This window comes from Chenopodium album, chromosome 3, assembly GCF_948465745.1.
Source record: "Chenopodium album chromosome 3, dcCheAlbu1.1, whole genome shotgun sequence".
In the NCBI taxonomy this organism is placed as follows: domain Eukaryota; kingdom Viridiplantae; phylum Streptophyta; class Magnoliopsida; order Caryophyllales; family Amaranthaceae; genus Chenopodium; species Chenopodium album.
In genome coordinates, this window is record NC_137836.1 from 21811111 (window position 1) to 21820764 (window position 9654).

General features: G+C 39.7%; 1 non-coding gene across 1 annotated transcript; it reads right to left on the minus strand.

Annotated features, from left to right (window-relative positions):
* Positions 1-467: 467 nt before the first annotated feature.
* Positions 468-573, minus strand: LOC145625840 (small nucleolar RNA R71). The gene has a single exon (XR_014110740.1). It is a non-coding gene; the product is annotated as a small nucleolar RNA R71 (small nucleolar RNA).
* Positions 574-9654: the final 9081 nt, after the last annotated feature.

The window sequence follows — 9654 nt, forward strand, 5'->3', positions numbered from 1 at the left end:
AAAATATTTTTCTCATTTTGCTACATTTGTAGCCGTGTTACATTACTAATATTTTCCTTTGAGTTTGTGTGTGCAAGTTAACATGGCAGATATCCCAAGGGTTACATTGAAGGAATTGGGTACTCCGGGTGCATACAAGTATGAGAGAGGGATTGCTCCATTATTGATCGCGGGATAGTGACTTTGAAATCAAGCCGACAATGATAACTTTGATTGAAAGGCGGTAATATAGTGGAGGAGTGAATAAGAGCCCCCTAAATCATCTTAAGGAATTCGAGAAGTATTGCAACACAATTAAGGTGAGTGGGGTAGCTCAAGAATTCATAAGGCTTAAGCTATTTCCTTTTTCTCTAATTGGAAGACCTCAAGAGTGGTTAGATAAGGAAGTGAAGCCTAATTCTTTGAGAACTTGGGATGAAGTCACCAAGGAATTCCTTTCCCGTTTCTTCCCTCAAAGAAAACGGTGGAGGGAAGAGCTTTGATTCAAGGTTTTAAGCAAAAGTCTAGTGAAATCCTTTGTGATGCATGGGAGAGATACAAAGAGTATCAACGTGACTGTCCTCACCATGGGATCCCCACTTACCTAATCATTCAAATTTTTTATGGCGGTTTGAGTCCTCAAGGGAGAGCAAGTCTAGATGCCGGAACCGGAAGCCCAATCATGAATAAGACCGAGGAAGAGGTTGTAGGTATCATTGAGGATGTAGTTAGAAACTACATGGAATGGAAAGATGGTGAAAAGGAGTCTATAAACAAGAGTAGTATAATGGGATGCTCAATGGAACAACTCAATGCTATCAACAATTTGTCGACTCAAATTTCTATTTTAGGAAATGAGGTAGTTTCTATCAAGTATAAACCCGAGAGCACGACCTCACAAGCACCAATTATTCCCTCCCAAATTAAGGGGAGAGGTACTTCTTCCTCTAACTCTCTTTCTTCTTCTTGTTGCATGATTAGAGAATGTTGGTTTTGTGATTTGTGTGGAATGAATAACCATGATGCTTCTATTTGCCCTAATGTTCCTTGTAATGAATATGTTGGGAGTTAGAATGAACATGTGAACTTAGTTGCTAATAACAATGTTGGACCTAGATTTGATGCTCAAAGGAATGTTGGAAGTAGGAATTGTCACAACCAAATGAACTATGATAATTATAACCAAAATGGCGGTTATAGAAACCATGGACTCCAAGGGAATTAGGGTAGCTATAACAACCATAGTTATAATGGTCAAAGTCATGGCCAAGGATATGGTGACTATAACCAAGGTTATGGTAACCATAATCACGATAGTGGCCAAAATCAATGTAGAGGTAATTGGAACAGTCAAAGTAGGGGAAATTTCCAATCGAATGTTCAAAGAGATGCCCCACTTGGATTTGTTCCAAATACCCAAGAGCATAGTGATAATTTGTATGATCAATCATTTTCCTCTAGGAGTTTCTTGGAAGGTATCATAGAGAAGCAAGCCAAATTGTTGGACACCTACATGACCCTAAGCAATGAGAAATTCAATGACATGTTAACTTGCCATAAGGGGTTGGAGACTTAAATTTCTCAATTCGCTAGTGAGTTTAAGGAATTTACAAATCTTTCTTCTTTGACTTCACCAAGCTTAGATCTTAAGAGCCCTATGAATGCTATTGTGACTAGAAGTGGTAGGGTCTTTAAGAGTGAAATCTCTAAGAAGAGTGATATTAAAGATAGTCCTAGCAATGGCCAAATTGAGAATGAGGGAGATGAGAACACTTTAGTTGAGGAAGTAAATAAGTAACAAGTTGAGAAGGTGAAATAGAGAGAAAGAGAAGTTTACAAGCCTAAGCTCCCTTACCCCCAAGAGTTTAATAGGCACAAGTTATACGAGCAATTTGGGAAATTTATAGAGATGCTTAGACAACTTCATCTTACTCTTCCTTTTACCGATGTGATAGAACAAATGCCAAGTTATGCAAATTTCCTTAAGGAGATTTTGAGTGGAAAAATAACATGTGATGTGGAGGATTCGGTTAACTTGACCGAGAATTGTAGTGCAATCATAATAAACAAAATCCCACCCAAGTTGAAGGATCCCGGAAACTTTTCTATCCCTTGTGCTATTTATAAAATGCAAATTGATAATGCCTTGTGTGATTTAGGAGCTAGTGTTAGCATTATTCCATACTCGGTATATCAAAGACTAGAGAAGGGAGAACTTTTACCTACCAACATTGCCTTACAATTAGCCGATAGATCAATTAGGATCCCACGGGGCAAGGTAGAGGATGTTCCCTTAAGGGTGGAAAAGTTCATCATTCCGGTAGATTTTGTGGTCCTTGACATAGATGAGGATTCTAAAATTCCTATTATTCTTGGTAGACCATTTCTTACTACTTTGGGTGCTTTGATTGATGTTAAAAGTGCTAAGATTTCACTTAAAGTTAAAGATGAGGGAGTTGAATTTGATTTGAATGAAAGTATGAAATATCCTTCTTCATCTCTTGAGAATTGCATGAGAGTTGAAATTTTAGATAATCTTGTACATTCAATGCATGAGTACTTACTCACAACTAATGATCCTCTTGAGTGTGTTTTGTTGAACAAGGAAAAGATATAGATGCTCCTAGCAAGGACATGGATTTGTATGAGAACTTGTTAGATGGAAGCGTTGAGGGAAGTGATGAGCAAATTTGCATGAAAATCTCAAGCCAAGAGGCTTTGCAAGCGGCTTCGACCAAGGAAGGTAAAGGTGTTCCTATGGTAGAGTTTAAACATTTACCATCACACCTAAGGTATGAATTCTTTGGCCAAAATTCTACTTACCCCGTGATTGTTAGTGCATCTTTGAGTGAAAGCCAAGCTCAAGCGTTATGCGGTGTTTTGATAAAGCACCAAGGTGCTTTGGGTTATACCATTGATGACCTCAAAGGTATAAGTCCCGCTTTATGTTCGCACCACATAACCCTTGAGGAGGGTGCCCTTCCTTCTATTGAACGACAACGGAAATTACATCCCCAAATGGGGGTGGTGGTGAAGAAAGAGAATACTAAGCTTTTAGATGCGGGAATCATATTCCCCATCTCAAGCTCTAGATGGGTCTCACCCGTTAATGTCGTTGCAAAGAAGGGAGGCATGATCGTCGTCAAGAATGAAAAAGGTGAGCTTATTCCAATAAGAACGGTCACCGGTTGGCGGATGTGTATAGACTATAGACGTCTAAACACATCCACTAAGAAAGATCACTTCCCCCTTCCTTTCATTGATCAAATGCTTGAAAGACTAACGAGGCACAAGTACTATTGTTTCCTTGATGGTTACTCGGGATTTTTCCAAATTCCTATTCATCCCGATGACCAAGAGAAAACTACTTTTACTTGTCCCTATGGTATCTTTGCCTATAGGAGAATGATATTTGGCCTTTGCAATGCTCCTGCCACTTTCCAACGGTGTATGATGAGTATCTTTGGAGATATGTTGGAGGAGGAGATGGAGGTATTTATGGATGATTTTTCCGTAGGTGGAGTTTCCTTTGAAGCATGCCTCGAAAATCTTGAAAAGTGTTTGGCAAGATATGAAAAAGTGAACTTGGTGTTAAATTGGGAAAAATTCCATATCATTGTTGAAGAAGGAATAGTCCTTGGGCACAAAATTTCCCACAAGGGCATAGAGGTTGACAAGGCGAAGATTTAAGTTATTGAAAAGTTGCCACCTTCGGTTAATGTAAAAGGTATGAGATCATTTTTAGGGCATGCCGGGTTCTATAGAAGATTCATTAAATATTTTTCACTCATTGCAAAGCCCCTCAATGATCTTCTTCAAAAGGATGCCGAGTTTGTATTCGATGACAAGTGCTTGGAGGCATTCAATAAGTTGAAGAAAGCTCTAATCTCCACTCCAATTGTTCAAGCTCCAAGATGGGATTTTCCATTTGAGTTTATGTGTGATGCAAGTGATACGGCTATTGGAGAAGTTTTAGGTCAAAGAGTTGATAAGAAACTTCATGTGATTTATTATATGTCCAAAACTCTAAATGGAGCTCAACGGAATTACACTACAATGGAGAAGGAGTTTTTGGCTATTGTTCATTCCTTTGAAAAATTTCATTGCTATTTGTCAGGGTCCAAAACAATTGTGTTCACCGATCATGCGGCCCTAAAATACCTTTTTGGGAAGAAGGAATCAAAGCCAAGACTAATTCGTTGGGTGTTAGAGCTTCAAACTTTTGACCTTAAGATTAGAGATAAGAAAGGAGCGGAGAATGTGGTATCGGATCATCTATCTAGGCTTGACGATTTCCGAGTTCAAGATGATGGGTCTCCCATTAAAGATAGAATTTTATATGATTCTTTGTATGCTATAGATGTGAAAGAACTCCCATGGTTTGCCGATTTGGTGAACTATCTTGCTTGTGGGGAATTTCCTCCATCATTTTCCAAGAATCGAAGAAAGAAGCTTAAAAGGGAGGCTAGGCATTATGTTTGGGATGAACCAATTTTGTATAAAAGGGGTGTTGATGGGTTGTTTAGGAGATGTGTTCCAAATGAGGAGTTTCCTAGTATATTGAAGATGTGTCACTCGAATCCGAGTGGGGGTCACATGGGTGTCTCAAAAACGGCTTCGAAGGTGCTCCAATGCGGATTATGGTGGCCAAATCTCTTCAAGAATGTTTGAGAGTTTGTCAAGAGTTGTGACCGATGCCAAAGGTCCGGAAACATTTCAAAGAAAAATGAAATGCCCCAACAACCCATTCTAGAGTTGGAGATTTTTTTATGTATAGGGAATAGACTTCACGGGTCCTTTTCCCACTTCATATGGGAATCAATATATCCTTGTTGCCGTCAATTATGTGTCAAAAGGGGTGGAAGCTATTGCCTCACCTACAAATGACCATAAGGTAGCAATGAAGATGTTCAAGAAGATAATTTTCCCACGGTTTGGCATCCATAAGGCAATTATTAGTGACAATGGATCTCATGTTGTGCATAGCGCCTTCCGCAAGATGTTGAAGAAACATGGAGCTAATCAACGTTTTGGGCTCCCCTATCACCCTCAAACTAGTGGGAAAGTCGAAGTGTCTAACCATCAAATCAAATTGATTCTTGAGAAGACGATAGCAAGTAATAGGAAGGATTGGTCAGATAAGCTAGATGATGCCTTGTTGGCATATAGAACGACTTTCAATATTGGCACTACTCCATACCGCTTGGTTTATGGGAAGTCTAATCATCTTCCGGTCGAACTTGAGCATTTTACTCATTGGGATATAAAGAAAATCAATTTCAATTTGGCAAGTGCGAGTGAGCAACGTTGGCTTGACCTCCATGAGTTGGAAGAACTTCGATTGGATGCTTATGATTGTGCAAGCATGTACAAGACTCGCACTAAGGAAGTGCATGATAAATTTATTGTGAAGAAGGAGTTCAATGTTAGTGACAAGGTCCTCCTTTACAATTCTAGGATGAGATTATTTCCTGGGAAGCTAATGTATCGTTGGAGTGGTCCTTTTGTTGTTGATGAGGTTTTTCCTAATGCTGCGGTTGAAATATCTCCTTTGGATTTTTCAAGAACTTTTAAAAGTCAATGGTCATAGGCTCATGCGCTACTATGATGGAGTTTTTGTGGGGGGTTTTTCATGATATGACTCTTTTTGATCCACCTTGAAGGGTGGAGAATGTCAAGCTAATGACTTAAAATAAGCGCTTTTCGGGATGCAACCCGAGTTTCTAACCCTTTTCTCTATTTGCCTTGATTTTTGTTTTCTTTTTATTTTTTCTATTCTTATTTGATTTCTTTTCTTAATTGTGTTTTTACGTGGTTTTAATTGGATTTCCAACAATTTTGGTGCCTATTTTGAAGAGAGAGTGCCCAAGTTGATGAATTGGAATTATGCTTAAAAAATTGAAGTTTGGTGGGTTCAAATGGTGGGTTCATGAAAATCTAGTGTTGAAACCACATTCTTGGGGTTTAAAAACTTCTTGCCTCAACCTTCATCATGATCATTTCCCTTGTACTCACCGATGTGCTCACGAGAAGGGATTCGGAAGATCGCATACCCAGAAGGGTGCGAGCGAACACGACTATGGCGCGAGCGCGCGGCCCTATGGCGCAGGCGCGCAGCACTATGGCGTGGGCGCGCAGCACTATGGCGTGGGCGCGCTCCCCCTGCTGTTGCTCCTTAAATGCACCGACCTTCTCTCTTTTTCTCTCTCTTCTTTTCATTTCATCTTCACTTGGTTTTTGTTCAAGCGTCATCACCATTTTCCTTCATTATTTTACTACTAAAATTTCACTTTTTCACTTCATCTAGTTGCTTATTACTCTTATTCCCTACTTTAACACTTTTCTTGTGATTTTCTCTTTCCTAAAGTTGGGATTTTTGGGTACCCCTTTGGATTGGGGTTTGTCGCTTGCAATTTGGCATAATTGTGTTTGTTAGTGCTTTGGGTTCCATTTCTTTGTAAACTCTCATCAATCTAAGGTATGATTTCTTCATTTCTATTGATACTTATGATAAATTTTCTACCTTGGTTGTTTATGAGTGTTTAGATTGATTTGGTTATAGCCTCATTATTGTATCCATATTGCCTACTATCTCCTTCATTTGTTGTGTTAATGATGAAATTTTGGTGATTGTATGAACTTGTGTTTGATGATTTTGCTTGACCATTCTATAATTTTGGCACCACCTTTGTTGGAATTATAGTTTGATTTTATTGATATAGGAATGTTAATGTGCATATTTTGTTTTTGATGATGGTTTGGAGTGTTGTTGCTCATGATGCATACTTGTGGCTCACGGTCCTTACTCACTAGAGCATTTTTCAATTATGTGTGTAGAATGGTTCCTCTCCGTCGAGCTAAGAGGGCTAGATGCTCTACCTATAGGGAGGTGGTTCCTCCTCCTTCCCACATCTCAAAGACTTATGGAATTGAGTTCATAAAGGAAGAGCATTGGGAAAGATTTTCCAAGCTTTCAACTCGGACACTTTTTTCTACTAGATTCTATGATTCGTCGGCAACTACTTCGTTAGGTATTGACGATAATGTGAGATTTTTGGCTCAAAACTTGGGGTTAGAGGAATTCTTAAGCCTTCATGCTCCTACTTACTCTCGGATTACTTTCGAATTCCTCTCTTTACTTGAGGTCCTTGAGGAGGATTTGGAAGGTAAAACTTCTCGAAGATTTTCTTTTCAAGTTTTCAACAATGATCATTTGGTGCCTCTTTCCTATTTTAATGAGGTTTTCAAGTTTCCAACTCCCAGTGAGGATGTCCCACTTGTGTATTCGGCATTTGATGCTTTGCAACGTGATAACAATTATTGTGAGTTCAAGTGGTGGAGGCATATTTCTGTCGAGGACTCATATAGTCCTAAATATTCTAAAGCAGCATTAATTATTCATGCGGCCTTGAGGTATTTTAGCCGACTCCTTACATATGCTTCCTTCTCCTAGGAATCCCTTGGTGCTATTTGTCGAGAGGAGTTAAGTTGGTTATGGCTAGCGGATAAGCCATTTGAAGAGGGGGTAGCGGTCATTGACTTCGCTTCGCATTTGCTCGACCGTTTCATTGATATAAGAGATGGTGTCCATCTCTTCGGAAGTATCCAATTAGGGGGTACGATTACCATTTTAATTCTTTCTCTCAACAAGAAGTATGAAGTAATGCTCGAGTCGGTTGTCCCAATCCATGATAAAAGGGAGAAAGCTCCTTACCACTTCTTAAGCATCTATGACATGATAAATCAACGTTTTCTGGAGCGCACCACCAAAGAAAACTTGTACATTTGTAAGGTTACAAGCACTACGGATTGGTGCCCCATCCCCCACCCCGAGGCTATGGTTAAATGTGTGGACACCCCTCTTCCGTGGAGGCCTAACAAGGTGCCGATTGATCAAGCCCTCAAGAGAGCTCCGTTGCCTAACCTCCGGCATAATCCTTATCTTCCTCTTGCTCCCTCTTCATCGTAGGGAGGTAAATCCCCCCGAGGAGGTACATCCTCGACTCCTCCCATTTCTTCTACTATTGACTTGTCTGTTTTGCATGCGAAAAATGATTCCATAGCAAATGTTCTAAATTGTTCACCTTTAGGGTACGATTTTGTATTAAGCTATGACTTTCATGCTAGGAAAGTCTATGATTTTCATGTCATGAGGGGGGATATCCAACCATATCTTAACTACCCGTACCTACCGGTCCAACAGGGACCCATACCTCAGTGGGAGCCATTTGATAAGACCGTCGGCCCTAGGTTGTGTTATCCTTAATGGGAGGGGCCTAATCTACCTCCTCATGCTATTAGGGGGACCTCCCCGACCTCTAACGATTATAAGAGGCCGGGAGGGTGTGATTTTACTTATGATCTGGTAAACCCTAACCCTTTTCCCTCTCCTGAGACTTTTGGCCATTGGGGGTTATCGGGCGAGCCGGTCCTTGATGATTGGTCCCACCGTTTCGCTAGGGATAGAGCCGAGAAGGCGAGGAGGTTGAAGGGTATGGGCCCTATGCTCATGGATGATGTTTCTAGCTAGGTTTCAAGTGATGTTGGTGAGAGGAGTGCTCATTCTACCCCTTACCATAGTGTCGAGTAATTCCATATTAGCTACCCTTCCTTTTATGCTTGTGTGATTTTCTTTTGTTTCTTTGCCAGCTTGTAGCTTGGTTTTAGCTTGGGGGGAGGGTAGCTCATTTTTAGCTTGGGGGAATATTCTTATGTCTGCTGCGCTTCTTTTGTCTACCCCTTGCTTCTATGGTTTACTTTGGCTTTATCTCATACCTGGTGTTTTTCTTTGCAAATGATTTATGCTGCTGTCTGTTCCCTACGATAGTATTCTGCTGATGCTTCTTGGTTTTGTTATCTGTCTGTTAATTTCTGCTGCTGATGATATATTGATGATCTAGTTCTTCATTTTTGTCTTCCTGATGATAGATTGCTCTTTGATTGGCTGATTTTTCTCTCTGCTCTCTGATTCTCTGTCTCTGATGCTCTGATCATTTCTGTCACCTATGATGCTTTTTGATTTTGTATGGAAGTTACTAATAATTTTGTTTCTGTATATAGCTTTATTTTTCTCTCTTGGTTTGTTATCCTTGCATTTGCTCTTGGAGTATCCTGACGGTTTGCGTTTGCTTTCAATTCTTTCTTACTCTTTCGCATTGCTTGGAATACCCGGTGAGATCTTTCTTATTTTTCTTTATTTCTCTTTTATTTTCTTGGATGCATAGTTTAGGATTAGTTTTAGGAAAAGTTGAATGGTTCGAGGATGGATGCTTTCAACACCTAGAGTGTTTGGGATCATTTGCGATGTTGTCATTTGATCACTTGTTTGTCGATTGGGAATTACATGTTTTACTTGCATATTCATTCCATTCTTCATTTTCCTTCTTTTCCTTTATCTATGTTTTAATTTTCTCCTTTCTTATCTTTATTTTTCTTTCTTTTGGTTTTTGGTATGTTTTGAGGCTTTATTTGTCATATTTTTGTTTTTCTTTTGAATTGGACTATAAACAACCGATTTTTTCTTTTGAATGAATATCTTCCTAAATGGTATGGGTATGCACGGTTTGAGAATATGCTTTGTTAACTCTAGGATAGGTGTATGCTAAGGTAGCATGTTCTAGAACTAGGAGGATCATGAAACCGGATTCTACTTGTTTGTGGCATGTTGGTAGTTGC